Source organism: Leopardus geoffroyi, chromosome C1 (genome assembly GCF_018350155.1).
Source record: "Leopardus geoffroyi isolate Oge1 chromosome C1, O.geoffroyi_Oge1_pat1.0, whole genome shotgun sequence".
In the NCBI taxonomy this organism is placed as follows: domain Eukaryota; kingdom Metazoa; phylum Chordata; class Mammalia; order Carnivora; family Felidae; genus Leopardus; species Leopardus geoffroyi.
In genome coordinates, this window is record NC_059328.1 from 104,491,456 (window position 1) to 104,505,583 (window position 14,128).

Consider the following 14,128-nt stretch of genomic DNA (forward strand, 5'->3'; position numbering starts at 1 on the left):
TTTGTAAATGGAGAGTAAGTCTTAGAAGTCTGGAACTCAGTGACTTAATTATTCTTACAATATTTTGGGGTAGGGGTTTTTAGGTATTTTATATTTTTATACTCCACATGCATTTCTCCATTATGTGTCGAGTCAATTTGCAATTTTAAGACCTACCGTTATCTTTACGTTCTTCCAATGATATTAAACTGAGTTAATCAATGTATCATCTTAGCCTAGAACTTTTCTAATTAAGAGAGAAAAAACAAAACACTTTTAATATAATGCTGCTGCACATATTTAGACATCATATAGAGTAGCTGTGGGCAACAGGTTCAGAGGAGGTGTGGGGACCTTGAGGAGATATTGGTGAGGGTGAAAAACACATGCAACGTCTGCTCCAGGAAGTAAAGTGCTGTCAGGGAATGGTAGGGCAACTTTAAAAGATATGAGTGATCAGAGTTCCTGAAAAGACTGGGACTGGGGGTAAAGAAGCAATTTTTGAGGAGACAACAACAGAAGGACTTCCAATCATTATAATGATTGTAAACCCACCGATCCAAGGAGCCGAATGAGCACAAGAGACAGGAAGAAAACCGTATCTAGTCACATCATAATTGTATTGCTCAAATCCATGGAAAAAGAAAGCAAAAACAAAAACAACTGTGCAGAAGCACCCAGAGGAAAAAGACATGGTACGTACAGAACACAAAAGTAAACGTGATGTCAGTTTTCTCCCCGGAAGCGGTGCAAGTGAGAAGGCAATGGAGCAGCATCAAAGTCAAGGTGGAATTCTATGCCTCCCCTCCAAAAAAGGCTTTCAGAAATGAAGGTGAATGACATTGGAAGACATACAAATGCTGAAAGACTACATCACCAGCAGACCCACTCCACGAGAAATGTTAAATCCTCCAGGAAGGACACTGATACCAGATGGGAATCTGCATGTAGCCAAATGGATAAAGGACAACAGAATGGTAACCGCATGGGGAAAAATTTATATATATGTAAAAATATATATATTAATATATTACATACACACACACATACATATATATACATACACACGCACACATGTATACGTATATATACATATATGTGCACCCACACACATATGGTTTTTAAATTAGTATTTAAATCTCTGAAAAAACATGGAGCAGATGAAACGAAAGTGATAACGATGGGTTTTGGGCTTTCTAACATGCAAAGTGAAACGCGTGATAGCTGCAGCCTAAAGGTGGGCAGGGGAGTAATGGGAAGAGGCATGGGATCACTTGGAGGGAAGCTGGCAAGTTACAGATGTATATGTTATGAAGCCCAAAGCAGTAGCTGAAATAACAAAAGAAAGAGTGATAGCCGATAAGGCCACGGGGCGGGGAAGTCGGATCATACGAAAACCATGTAAACGCTATGTTATTAGAGCAATTGCTCTTCTAGGACTCTACCCTGTACAAATGTTGGTACAAGTGACCAAAGATGTGTACAAGAATGAGGACTAAAGCAGTGTTTGTAACCATAAAATTCTAGAACCAACTTAATGTAAAGAATCTAAGGAAGGGGCTAAATAAATACTAGCACAAACAAAGGGTGGAAGAAACTGCATTGTTGGAAGGCATTCAGAGGGTTCTCCTCTTTCGAGGACTTCTGGATTCCCAGCGACCGGTTCTCCTCCAGAGCTCTCCCGCTCTCATCCGTGAGGACCTTAGGTCCTCTGGCTGTGCGCGAGTGCCAAACGCTTTCTACGTTCTAGAAAAGAACTACCGCGTCCCTGGGTGGGCTCGAACCACCAACCTTTCGGTTAACAGCCGAACGCGCTAACCGATTGCGCCACAGAGACCTTCGGGAGAGGAGGCCCCGCCCACAGCCCGATAGAGAGCACACAAGGCCCTCAACGCTAGGAGGGGCCACCCGCCTTCCGTCTGAGGCCAGCGGCGCCTGAGGGAAGCTGAACGCCGCTGGGCTCCCCGGACGGCTCTTCCCGTTTGTTCCGCCTTCACCCGGCCTTCGGCGGGGCCGCTGGGGCTCCCCTCGGCTGCGGTCGCTGTGGGGGAAGCTGGAGAGCCGGCGGGGTGGGGCGTGGTCCAAAGGGGCAAACGCCAAGAGAGAAGCGGGAAAAGAGAAGCGGGGGAGGCGTGGACGCGGGCCACGAGACTTCCTAGGGCGCCTGTGCAGAGCCACCAGCCCAACCCCGGGGACAAGGAGAATGGTTTTTGATGGTTTTTCTTCCTCGCGTGTCAGAATGGAGAAGAAGGGAAGGAGAATCCAAGGGCGGCCCGCAGTTGTCCGGGAACAAAGCAGCGCGGAAACTGGAATGACTTTGCGGTAAAAGTGCTCGAGCGCCGGCCGGGCTTGTCATCGGGCTGGTGGCGCGCCGTGATCGTATAGTGGTTAGTACTCTGCGTTGTGGCCGCAGCAACCTCGGTTCGAATCCGAGTCACGGCAGTATCTGGAGCACTCGCCGTTCCTCTCTTTTTACTTTGGGTTTCAACCTGCCCCGGCTGCGCCCCTTACCTGGGGGACAGAGAGGGCCCCGTGCTTTCCGCTGGCCACCCCGCGCCACCGCGTCTTCACCCGAAGGGAAGGGAAGGAGAGGAAAACTCGCCACAGCACTAACCTGGCGACCTTCTCCGTTCCGTTGGACTCTGACCTCAAGTCAAATCAACTAAAGGGCTCATCTCCAGCGCCGCTCCAAAATGGCACAGTCCTCGATGCCCTCTACCTGTCCAGCAAGGAGCCTCATATGGTGGGCTCTAGTTGCTGCCAAACGGCGTCTCTGTGGCCCTCAAAATCTAAAGGGTCTGAAAGACCACACAAAAGGTTCCATCACCTAGGTGACACCTCCTCCATTGGCCTGTTTGTCGGCTTGAACCTTGGCCCCTGCGAATCAATCTCTGCCTCCGCGGACTTTTTCCATTCTTGGCTCTCTATGATCCTCCTTAACCGTCCTCACGGTGAGCTCCCTCGTTACTTGCGGTGCGCTCGCAAGGCTTTTAAATGCCTTCGGGCAGCCGCTTTCCACGCCAAAAGGTGTTCATCGGGATACCACCTGGAGTTGTGGTCGTGCCACATCTTTGTCAAGAGTGGGGGTGTCCCTCTCTTTATCATGTTGCCATGCTGCTGGGAGTAGTGCTATCTCAATGTGACTTTAGTATCCATTTCTCTGAGGGCTGAAAATATTGAGCACTCTTTTACGTGCTACGTCGGCCTTGTGTATCTTCTTTTCCCGAGGATCTGTTTCATGTCTTTTACCCATCTGAAACACTTGAGTTGTTTGATTTTTTTCTTTTAATTAGCAGTTTGGGGGAGCTCCTCACACATTATAATGACAGGTTAGGGGGTTTGTATGCTTTCTCCCTTGCTTGCTTGCTTGCTTGCTTGTTTTGTCAGATGGGTTTTGTGAACACGTTCTCCCTGTCTGTCGCTTGCTGTTTTCATCGTCTTCCTGGGGTCTTTGCATGAGAAGATATGGTTAATGTTGATGAAGTCTAGGTTATCATGTCTTTTCTTTTAGACGTATTTTCCCCCTGGGTCTTGTTTACTAAATCTTTGCCTACCACCTAGTCACAAAGTGTCCTCAAAAAGTGCTTTATACCTTTACCTTTTATGTTTTATGAGGCACCTCCAATTAACATTTGTGTGTACTGTGAGGTGGAAATAAAGCTGTTTCCCTCTTCCCCCCACCCCCCATATTGAACCTATTTCCTTTCTCCGTTGAACTGCTCTTCTTGAAAACGAATTCACCAGGTCAGCTGTGGGTCCATTTGTCCGTGTGTGTCTCCCGATGCCACTGGCACATTGCACGGTACTATAGGGGCTCAGAGTAAGTCTTCAAGTCCGGTAGCGTAAGCCACACCACCCACACAACCACCCGTTTTGTTCTTTTTCACACAGTGCAATACACTTGAGACGTATAACAACTCATGTAACCAACACGCAGGTCCAGACATGCCGTCACTTCATCCCGCTCACTTCCGTGTGGGACACAGGATTCCCCCCCCCCCCCAGACGTAGCGGTTACCCCCCCGGTGGTCAAAGATCCTCTGATGTACCCCACCCTCCGGGGAGAAGGAATCTCCAGTTGTCTGCGGGGCCGCTGAACAGGCCAAATGTCCGGTGGGCACGCTGCAGGGGCAGCAGGCTGTAGGGCGGGGCGGGACCCGGAATCCAGTCGTTCGGGGCCGCCGGGTCTTCCTTGAAAGCCGTCTCGGTCCGCGCGCCGCCTCCGTCGCTGCGTCCCTCGGAGTCCTTTGGGGGATGTTGAGGACCGCGGGGTCTCACGCCGGGCGGGGTCCGCCCCTCGCGCCTCCTCACGGCGACCTCGCATCCGCACGCGGCCGCCTCGCGAAGGCGAGACTCCCGGGCAGCTCTGGGGTGCGGCCCGGACCCGGCCACTTGTGGACCTGCCAGCCCTGGGCGTCTCCTGCGGGCTCTTGCTTTGGAGAGAGCGGGGAGGGAAGGTCCTTAGGGAAGGACTCCTGGGAGGACGGATGAGCTCCCAGAAAGCCCGAGGCCTTCCAGAGCGCAGGGGGAAACTGTCACTCTGGTGGGAAGCAAGGAGAAGGAAGGGCTCCGTCGGTTCCCTGGTGGTCTAGTGGCTAGGATTCGGCGCTTTCACCGCCGCGGCCCGGGTTCGATTCCCGGTCAGGGAAGCGGGGCTTTTTTTTTTTTTTTTTTTTTTGGCTTTTGGCTTTTGGCTTTTGGTTTTGTAGGTTGGTTGTTGGGCTTTGGTTTTTTGGTTTTTTTGGTGCCCCAATCTTCCTTTCATCCCCGGAGCTGTGCTGGCCGTCATCTGCGCTGCGCACCGCACCGACTCTTCCTTCACCTTCAGCGCTCCGGGGAAAGGACGCCAGGCCGCTCTACACGGCGCACTGTGCTTGCTGGGCTCCAAGTCAGCCGCCCCCAGGAGTGGCCTCAGAGGGCGACTAAGCATCTGGCTTGGGTTCACACTGTCGTGCAGAGGTTCGGATTCCTGTGGGGCCGCCCCAGGGACGCAGATCCGACCGAGTTCTGGAGGCCAAGCACGTCGCGGTGTTGCTGTGGACCCCTGGACACACCGGCTGGTGGGCCGAGCCTCTCAGCTCAGTCCGCGCATAAAAGGCTTACTTGGCGTTTGGGAGAGGTGCCTGGACGCGATACCCTCCCGGCCTGAGAGGCAGGGGAGGGGAGCGGTGGGAGGGGAACGGGTCCTCCTGGAAGGCTGTCCCATTCGCAGACTAAGCGGTCTAGCGAGGTGATGTTAAGTGACCCAACAAAGGCAGCATGTCAAGTGCGCACAAAATGGAAAACTGTTGTCGCTGCCGTAAGCCGGGGTAGGAGTGAGCATCAACACCACGATGTCAAAACGATGACATCACAGTCAAATCCGTTTCTACAAGGGCTGTTGCATGTAACGCCCCCGTAGACTCTATACACCAGGCCCTGGGCACGTTTTCCTTTTTCCCTTCGATACCGGCTCCGAAGACCTGTTGGGGTACATGCGATGTGTACTGTGAGGCACGAGGAGAGCGAGCGAGGGCAGGGGGAGTTGCTGCGGACCTGGACTGCAGAGGCGGCAGCGCAGGGGCTGCGGGTCGGTGGGTGTGGAGCCGCTGCTGAGAGACCGACCGCTTAAGGGGTGGGGTGGGGTGGGGGGCGGTTAGCGGGCAAGGGGTGGGAGCGGGGAGGTGGAGGGAGTCGCCTGAACTCTTTGGGGAGAGTGGTTTGGAAGAAGGGCGAGGGTTGGGGGGAGGGGGAGGGCGGTGACCCTGAGCGAACCAAGCGGGGACAGAAGTGTGCAGTGTGCTTGGCGAGCCCACGCTCACACCATAGGGGAGAATCGTGGCCCCGAAGGTGGTCTTCCCGGAGCCGAGGCTCGGCTGTGGCCCTCCCGTTGTCCTGGCGCCTGCGGTGCCCTCGAGCGCAGCGAACTCAGCTGCGCCCCGCCTGTTGGTGGGGGACCGCTTTCGGTGGCCTCTCCATGTTCTCCCCCTGCTCTCTTAGGTGGTAGGACTACTTCCCTTGCTCCCGTGCCGGCCCGCGGGAGACGCTGTCCTCGAAGCCGGAGAAAATTGTCCCGTGCCTCTTTCTACCCCTCTTTCTTTAGCACCGACATTGCGCGGGGTCCAGAGAGCCCTTCGGGAAACCTTGGGGCTCACGTCCTCCCTCCCTCCCCTCCCCCACAGGCCTATACGAGGGGCAAGGGGTCCCAGAATCCCTTAACCCGGTAGGTGGGGTTTTTTTGTCTTTTGTGTTTTGTTTTGTTTTGGTTTGGTTTTTTGACCCTGTGTACTTTGTGGCTCTTTCTCCGTAGCGTTGTCAAACCGAGGGCCAGAATTACCTTCTCTCCCTTTTGTTTGTACTCACACCCCGGGCTCATGTGCAGGGTGGCATCAAGTGACCGCTTTTTAAGAGACTGCCTGGACGAAACATGGATGGTGTGTTGGAGGTGCAGAATATAACCTGGTGGGCAAGAGGCACCGCATGGTTCTCACAGGCTTCCCTTCTCTAGTATGTCACTCCAAGAGGTGCGGGATTTTTAAATTCATCCCTGCCATCTGGGTGATGCTGAAGGCATAGTTTTCAAAGTCAGAAAATACAATCTATTTCATGTTGGTTTAAGAGGTGCTTTTGGGGTGTGTGTGTGTGTGTGTGTGTGTGTGTGTGTGTGTGTGTTTCCTTAAGCTCAGTTGGTACCTTTAAAAACATAGAGCCTAAAGGCAGATGGCAAGCTTGCAGGTGCCAGCACAAAAAGTGAAAATGGAGGCATCAAAGCGCCTTACGTTCTTAGGTGGATTGCCAAGATAGCTTCTTTTGTCTTCTGTTCGGGGACCTTGAGAGCGAGGAACATGGAAGACACAGACGCTTTCAGTCCCAGGCTCACTTGAGAAGTATTAGAGGAGGTCCCCACTACATGAAGGTGGGACCCTAAAGTCCTAAGCCCTTGGGGGTAGGAGTGATGCCATCTAGTCCTGCTGCATCACTCCTACCCCTGCAAGTCCCGGGGCTCTTTGGACAAGGAAGGCAGCCTTGGCTCTACAAGCAGTATAAGGAAAAGGAAAGTTTAAAAAGCCCATGAGAATGAATGAATGAATGAATGAATGAGCGAGCAAGCAAGCAAGCAAGCAAGCGGCAGCTGGCTGGCTCACTGGGTAGGGCAGGTGACTCCTGATCCTCGGGGTTGTAAGTTACGGCCCCACAGAGGTTACTTAAAAATAAAATCTTTAAAAGTACAATAAAATAGGGGCATCTGGGTGGCTCAGCCAGTTGAGCGTCCGACTTTGGCTCAGGTCATGATCTCACAGTTTGTTGGTTCAAGCCTCATGTTGTTCTTTGCGCTGACAGTGTGAGAGGCCTGGTTAGTATTCTCTCTGTCTCTGTCTCTGTCTCTGTCTCTCTCTCAAAAATGAATACACATTTAAAAACAAAATAAAATAGAATAAAATAAAAGGCCCATGAGGAAACTGTGGCCATGGGCCTGACCTCTAGTGGATTTAGCCTTGAGTACACATAGCCTGGGTAGTCTGGGAAGCCTTAGGACGCCAAGTTGGTGTGGTCTGTTCCCTAGCCAGTAACAAACCCCAAGGGCCTGCCACAGGGGAATATATTCAAAGGAGAACGTACTCATCCGAGGGCTGTAGAGGGCTATAGAGGTACCTACCTTCCAATAACACTTCCAGAGAATCAGCTAGCATCTAGAACTCAGTTATAAGACATAAGAACAAAATCTCATGGATCTAGAATTTTAGAGATGCTTCTATCAATCCTCGTATCAAATCAGACATGAAGATGGAAATGAGGAAATATTCTGAGTCAAACAAAACTGAAAATACTGCATCTCCTGCACAAGATGTGGTGAAACCAGTCTTCAGGGGACAATACACAGCCTTAAGTGTAAATCGAGACAGTTAGAGCTGATTGCTAATGAGCTAAATCTCCATCTCAAAGAGTTACAGAAAGAATAACAACAACAAGGGCAGGTAGGAGCAGAAATTATATACAAAAGCAGGACTTTGAAAATAAGAAACAAAGTTAAAAAATAAATACAAAGAAAAAAGAAAATTAGAAATAAATATACAAAAGAGAAAAGTCAATGGTTGGATCTTTGAAAAACACTACTCTGCTAAAACTGGGAGGAGGGAAGAAGGAAGTCACTACTACTGAACTGGTAGACTTAAGGAAACAATAAATGGATATTATAAACACATATATACCAACCAATTAAAAGACTTAAGGGAAATGTATGTCTTGTAGTAATGATTTGCGCGGAGGGCGGGGGGAGGACTAGTCCTACAACCTTAAAAAAATTTTTTTTTTTTAGAATTCAAAAATCTTCCTGCAAAGAAAGCTGAAGGATCAAAAAAGTTCATTCGAAAAAATGACTCCAAAGCCCAGAAATTTTAAAAGCGTCAAAAGATGGCAGAATTCCCCAACTTATTTTTATGAGTTTGGATTGAAACAAAAAACTTCCCAAAAGGCAACATGAAAAACAGAATTACAGGCCTGACTTATTGCTGAGTATACATAGCTACAAACATTCTTCAAAATATTGAATCTAGCTAGCTATCTAATGTTTATTTTTGAGAGAGAGAGAGAGAGAGAGAGAGAGAGAGAACACGGGTGGGGGGCGGGGCAGAGAGAGGGAGACACAGAAGGCACAGAGCCCGAGCAGGGCTGGAACTCACCAACCCTGAGATCATGAGCTGAGCTGAAGTCGGACGCTTAACCAATTGAGCCACCCTGGACTCCCTGATTCCAGATGTATATTTAAAAATATGTTATGACAAAAATTGGTCTTAATCTAGGAAAACAGTTGATAATCATTAGAAAATAAATTAAGGGGCACTTGGGTGGCTCAGTCGGTTAAGTGCCCCACTCTTGATTTCAGCTCAGGTCATGATCTCAGGGTTTGTAACATAGAACCCGAGTTGGGCTCTGTGCTCACAACTCGCAGTGCTGAGCCTGGTTGGGATTTTCTCTCTCCCTCTCTCTCTCTGCCCTTCCCCTGCTCCCATGTGCTCCTGTTCAACCGCCCGCTCTCTGTCTCTCTCTCTCTGTCTCTCTCTCTCACTCTCTCTCAAAATAAATAAACTTAAAAAGAAAATAAATTAATTCATCATATTAACAACTTAAAGGAGGAAAATCATAATCACTAAAACACAGAAAAGGTGTTTGAAGAAATTCATTATCAGTTTATGATTTTTAAAAACCTCTTAGCCTAACAGGAATAGAAGAGAACAGCCCTAATCTGCTTAAGGGTAGCTTCCAAACCAAAAACAAACAAAACACCTTCAGCACACATTACAGTTGATGATAAAATACTGATCTGTCCTCCCCCACCCCCACCCTTACCCGGTCAGGAACCATCAGAAAGCAGACGAATAGGCCACCTTGACCATTTCTCTTCACCACTGTCATGGAGATCTTAGCCAGTGAGAAAAGGCAAGAAAAATGATGAGAAATGAAAAATGAAAAATGAATACTATCATTATTGGCATGCATGAAATAAACTGCTGGAACTATAAAGAGAATTGAGTGTATTTTTGGTACATACACAAAATCAGAGAAAGGGGGCTATGATGAGGATTCAGAAAACGAAGGTATTGAAAACAGTATCAATGTTCAATGATCATAGCATATCATAATTCAATCCCAGGTACTGGGGTGGCGGGGGGTGGGGGAATATGATCCCTACCTCCACCATAACCCAAATCATTTCAATGTGGACCGGACACCGAAATGTGAAATGAACTCACGAGTGATTCCAGTTGCTATTAACGTAGCAGCGTATTCCTGTGATCTCAAATCTCAAGGGTAAGCAAGGATTTAAGAAATAAGACAAAAAGATGAATTCTTAGTGACGAGGCTGATCAAGTGGACTACCTCAAGAATCTCTGCTCACCAAAGCACAGAATCAAGGGTAAAAAGTCAAGTCACAATTTGAGCGAATATACTTGGCAGCCAAAGAGATTTAATGACTGCTTGCAAAACAAGAGGAAAAAGACCGACCTATAGAAAAGTCACCACGGTGGGGGGTGGGGGGAAACTTATAGGAGAAAATTCAAGTGGCTAACAAACGGTGCTCCAATTCATAACCAGTAAGGGCTTTACAAAGGAAACCCCAATGAGAGAACATTACAGACAGGCAAATAACACCACTACTAATTAAATGGGGGTAGGGGACTAGGTAGAAGGTTCTGACCTGGTAAAGCATGGGAGTAAAGGGCTAATACTATTTTACTTCTTCATCTGTGTGCGGGTTACACAGGCGTGTGCATTACAGTCAGTTGTTATGCTGTACACGCAGATTCTGTGCATTTTATGTATCTTACAATTTTTCAACACCCCTCCTCACACACACCCTGATGAATCCTACGAACAGAGAGAAGGTGGTTGAGATTCCAAGATTTTGTTTCACGAAGAAAGGTGTGGGCATTACTCTACCACATGCCTCCAAGGACAACCCTATGCAGACCAGATCCATGAAGTTGAGTTTTGGGTTGATGTGAAGTCAAAGAGTACTCTCCCAGAGCCAACCGTGATGGAAAATAATCTGTGAAGGCTAAATGCCTTTAGTTGTGTCATTTGAACACTCTGAAAAGGCTGTAGGCAGGAGCCATAACCTTTCAGATCTCTCCTCTGCTGTCTCATTGCTTAATTCACAATCCACAGCTCCTTTTTTCTCCTCTCCTTTAAGCTCTCCAAAATATTCTCTTGCAGTCCTGCCCTTGTGGGGTCTCCTCCCCCCCCCCCCCCGCGCCTTTCCTATATCTTCTTCATTGAAGATGGAGGCAAGAAGAGGGGGAGGAGGAGGAGACCGCCTGAAAACGGAACAAGTTTCTCACAGGCCTGGGAGAGGGTAAGGCAGGGAGGCAAAGACATGTGTTTTGTTTGTTTGTTTGTTTGTTTGTTTCCTTCCCAGCTAACAGTCAAGGGGAATTTTGAGGGGTTGTTACAGGCTTTAACATCTTTACTCCATCCAGCAGGTAAGTCATCAGTTTCCTTTATGTAAATCAGAACTCCTCCTCCCTCCCCAGGCCCCACCCTTAGACCCTCATTCCTGTTGACAGAGAAAATTGTGTGTCACACCTCAGAATTTATTCGTTAAAATTTCAGATTTCCAAGAATCTAAAAATAAATTAATGACTAAAACGACTTCAAGGGTTCCAACACAGTATGGCCATCGTTCTGCCCTCAAAAGTAGAAAGACGGCCTCAGAATAACAAAACTCTTGAAATTGAATAAATCAAGTTTAGTTTTAAAACGGAAAGGGCGGGGGGAACTCCCCCCCCCCCAAATCTTCGATTTTAAGCTACTGTTAGAGGAATCCGCCAGAGATTTTTCGGATGAAAATTAATCACCCGCAGTCTCCAACGCAGTCACGCACTTAGTGCCCTCAAATGGGAATCCTTTCGAAGGAGCGTCCAAGAGGTAGAAAACAAACCCGGATCAACAGTTCCCAGAGTCTTCAGTTCTTTTTCCCTTACTAAAAGTCTACTTTTCGGGCTAACACCTGTTGGGGCGCACTGCCAGGCACGCGGCATCCTCGCCGGAACAGCCACGCGCCCGCGGGACGCGCGCAGGCGGCGGCGGCGGCTGATGACCTGAACCTACGCGTTTACAGCAGCTCCACGCGGGTCCACGCGGGTTCCTCCCTACCAGCCTCCACCTTTATTCAGGCTCAAGGGTGTCTGCAGGGCCCCGCGACTGCTGTCCTCCCGAGACACTTTGGTGTCTCGATCCTCGCTCTGCACTGAGACGTGGCCCGGCGGCCAACCCAAGGCCCAGCACGGGCATCGGTGACCTGGTGGCTCTTTGGGTTCCGCGGCTCCCCCAGGGCGAGGCTGAAGGTAACTGTGGTCTTAGATCCAAAGAGTCTAAACCGCAGACCCCGCGGTGTCACCTTCGGGGGGCGGGGGGCAGAAAGGTACCAACCCGAGAGCGAGCTGGTCGCCGCGCGGCGCGCCAAACGCACTTACGCATTTAGGCACAACCCCAGTGTAGGTCGACTGCTTAGTCAAGCTTTCTGCTCAGAAGCCACCCTGCGGAGTTTGGTTCTCATTTTCCTACTCCTGGAAGCCAGAATCACGAGATGCTCGGACTTGCCTTGTGCAACAGGTAAAGCAAAGAGGAGGCGCGGCCAAAAGGAAAGCAGGGCAGGATGCATTGGCCGGGAATCGAACCCGGGTCTCCCGCGTGGGAGGCGAGAATTCTACCACTGAACCACCAATGCTTTGCTCTGGGCCAGGTGTGTGATGGGTCTGTGGAAACAACCTCCAGAGCCACTCCCAGCTAGGGCGCCGGGCGATTTCAAAGGTTCCAGAACAGGTTTACGCAGTCGTCTTTGCAGCACGGAGCTAACTCACCCACAGGCACTCGAAGCAAAGGCTTCAGAAGGAGACTTCCATCCAACACAATTTCAAAATAAACTGTTTCGTCGGCTCACACCACAACTCTGAGAAAGGCTCTTCCCGACTGGCCAACAGACCCCGGCAGGAGAACGCCGGAAAGTCTTCCAGACCCCTTGATGATGATCCTGAACCTTCCACCGTCAACCTCCAACCTGCCACCCTAGACAGTCTGAGAAAGTAATGTGACTTGCCAGCTTAGGCAAGTAAAATTCTAACTTGGGGAAGAAATAAGAAGCAGAAGTCGACTGGCAGTAGAAGGAGGAAAGGGCGGGAATCTGAACCGAGCTTGCATCAATGGGTTAAAAGGTTTAGGGTGAAAGCAGCCAAGATTAGGTAAACAGGGTGGAAGCGCCCCCAGCATAGAACAAAAGCCTAGGAATGGGAAGCCACAAAATGAAAGCATCCAGGTAAACAGGACAGAAGCGCTCCCAACATAGTACAGAAGCAGAAAGTTGCTTTCACAGGACAGAGCTTTCAGAATAGCATTCAGATTCCCGCCCTTTCCTCCTTCTACTGCCAGTCGACTTCTGCTTTTTATTTCTTCCCCGAGTTAGAATTTTACTTGCCTAAGCTGGCAAGTCACATTACTTTCTCAGACTGTCTAGGGTGGCAGGTTGGAGGTTGACGGTGGAAGGTTCAGGATCATCATCAAGGGGTCTGGAAGACTTTCCGGCGTTCTCCTGCCGGGGTCTGTTGGCCAGTCGGGAAGAGCCTTTCTCAGAGTTGTGGTGTGAGCCGACGAAACAGTTTATTTTGAAATTGTGTTGGATGGAAGTCTCCTTCTGAAGCCTTTGCTTCGAGTGCCTGTGGGTGAGTTAGCTCCGTGCTGCAAAGACGACTGCGTAAACCTGTTCTGGAACCTTTGAAATCGCCCGGCGCCCTAGCTGGGAGTGGCTCTGGAGGTTGTTTCCACAGACCCATCACACACCTGGCCCAGAGCAAAGCATTGGTGGTTCAGTGGTAGAATTCTCGCCTCCCACGCGGGAGACCCGGGTTCGATTCCCGGCCAATGCATCCTGCCCTGCTTTCCTTTTGGCCGCGCCTCCTCTTTGCTTTACCTGTTGCACAAGGCAAGTCCGAGCATCTCGTGATTCTGGCTTCCAGGAGTAGGAAAATGAGAACCAAACTCCGCAGGGTGGCTTCTGAGCAGAAAGCTTGACTAAGCAGTCGACCTACACTGGGGTTGTGCCTAAATGCGTAAGTGCGTTTGGCGCGCCGCGCGGCGACCAGCTCGCTCTCGGGTTGGTACCTTTCTGCCCCCCGCCCCCCGAAGGTGACACCGCGGGGTCTGCGGTTTAGACTCTTTGGATCTAAGACCACAGTTACCTTCAGCCTCGCCCTGGGGGAGCCGCGGAACCCAAAGAGCCACCAGGTCACCGATGCCCGTGCTGGGCCTTGGGTTGGCCGCCGGGCCACGTCTCAGTGCAGAGCGAGGATCGAGACACCAAAGTGTCTCGGGAGGACAGCAGTCGCGGGGCCCTGCAGACACCCTTGAGCCTGAATAAAGGTGGAGGCTGGTAGGGAGGAACCCGCGTGGACCCGCGTGGAGCTGCTGTAAACGCGTAGGTTCAGGTCATCAGCCGCCGCCGCCGCCTGCGCGCGTCCCGCGGGCGCGTGGCTGTTCCGGCGAGGATGCCGCGTGCCTGGCAGTGCGCCCCAACAGGTGTTAGCCCGAAAAGTAGACTTTTAGTAAGGGAAAAAGAACTGAAGACTCTGGGAACTGTTGATCCGGGTTTGTTTTCTACCTCTTGGACGCTCCTTCG

The 14,128-nt window shown here is 50.3% G+C and overlaps 5 non-coding genes across 5 annotated transcripts; 3 read left to right on the forward strand and 2 right to left on the reverse strand.

Moving 5' to 3' along the window:
- Nucleotides 1-1,742: 1,742 nt before the first annotated feature.
- On the reverse strand, nucleotides 1,743-1,816 carry TRNAN-GUU. Its single transcript has one exon. It is a non-coding gene; the product is annotated as a tRNA-Asn (tRNA).
- A 533-nt stretch (nucleotides 1,817-2,349) lies between these two features.
- On the forward strand, nucleotides 2,350-2,421 carry TRNAH-GUG. Its single transcript has one exon. It is a non-coding gene; the product is annotated as a tRNA-His (tRNA).
- Nucleotides 2,422-4,556: 2,135 nt separating this feature from the next.
- TRNAE-UUC lies at nucleotides 4,557-4,628 on the forward strand. The gene has a single exon. It is a non-coding gene; the product is annotated as a tRNA-Glu (tRNA).
- Nucleotides 4,629-12,116: 7,488 nt separating this feature from the next.
- TRNAG-CCC lies at nucleotides 12,117-12,187 on the reverse strand. The gene has a single exon. It is a non-coding gene; the product is annotated as a tRNA-Gly (tRNA).
- Nucleotides 12,188-13,308: 1,121 nt separating this feature from the next.
- On the forward strand, nucleotides 13,309-13,379 carry TRNAG-CCC. The gene has a single exon. It is a non-coding gene; the product is annotated as a tRNA-Gly (tRNA).
- The last annotated feature ends 749 nt before the right edge of the window (nucleotides 13,380-14,128 follow it).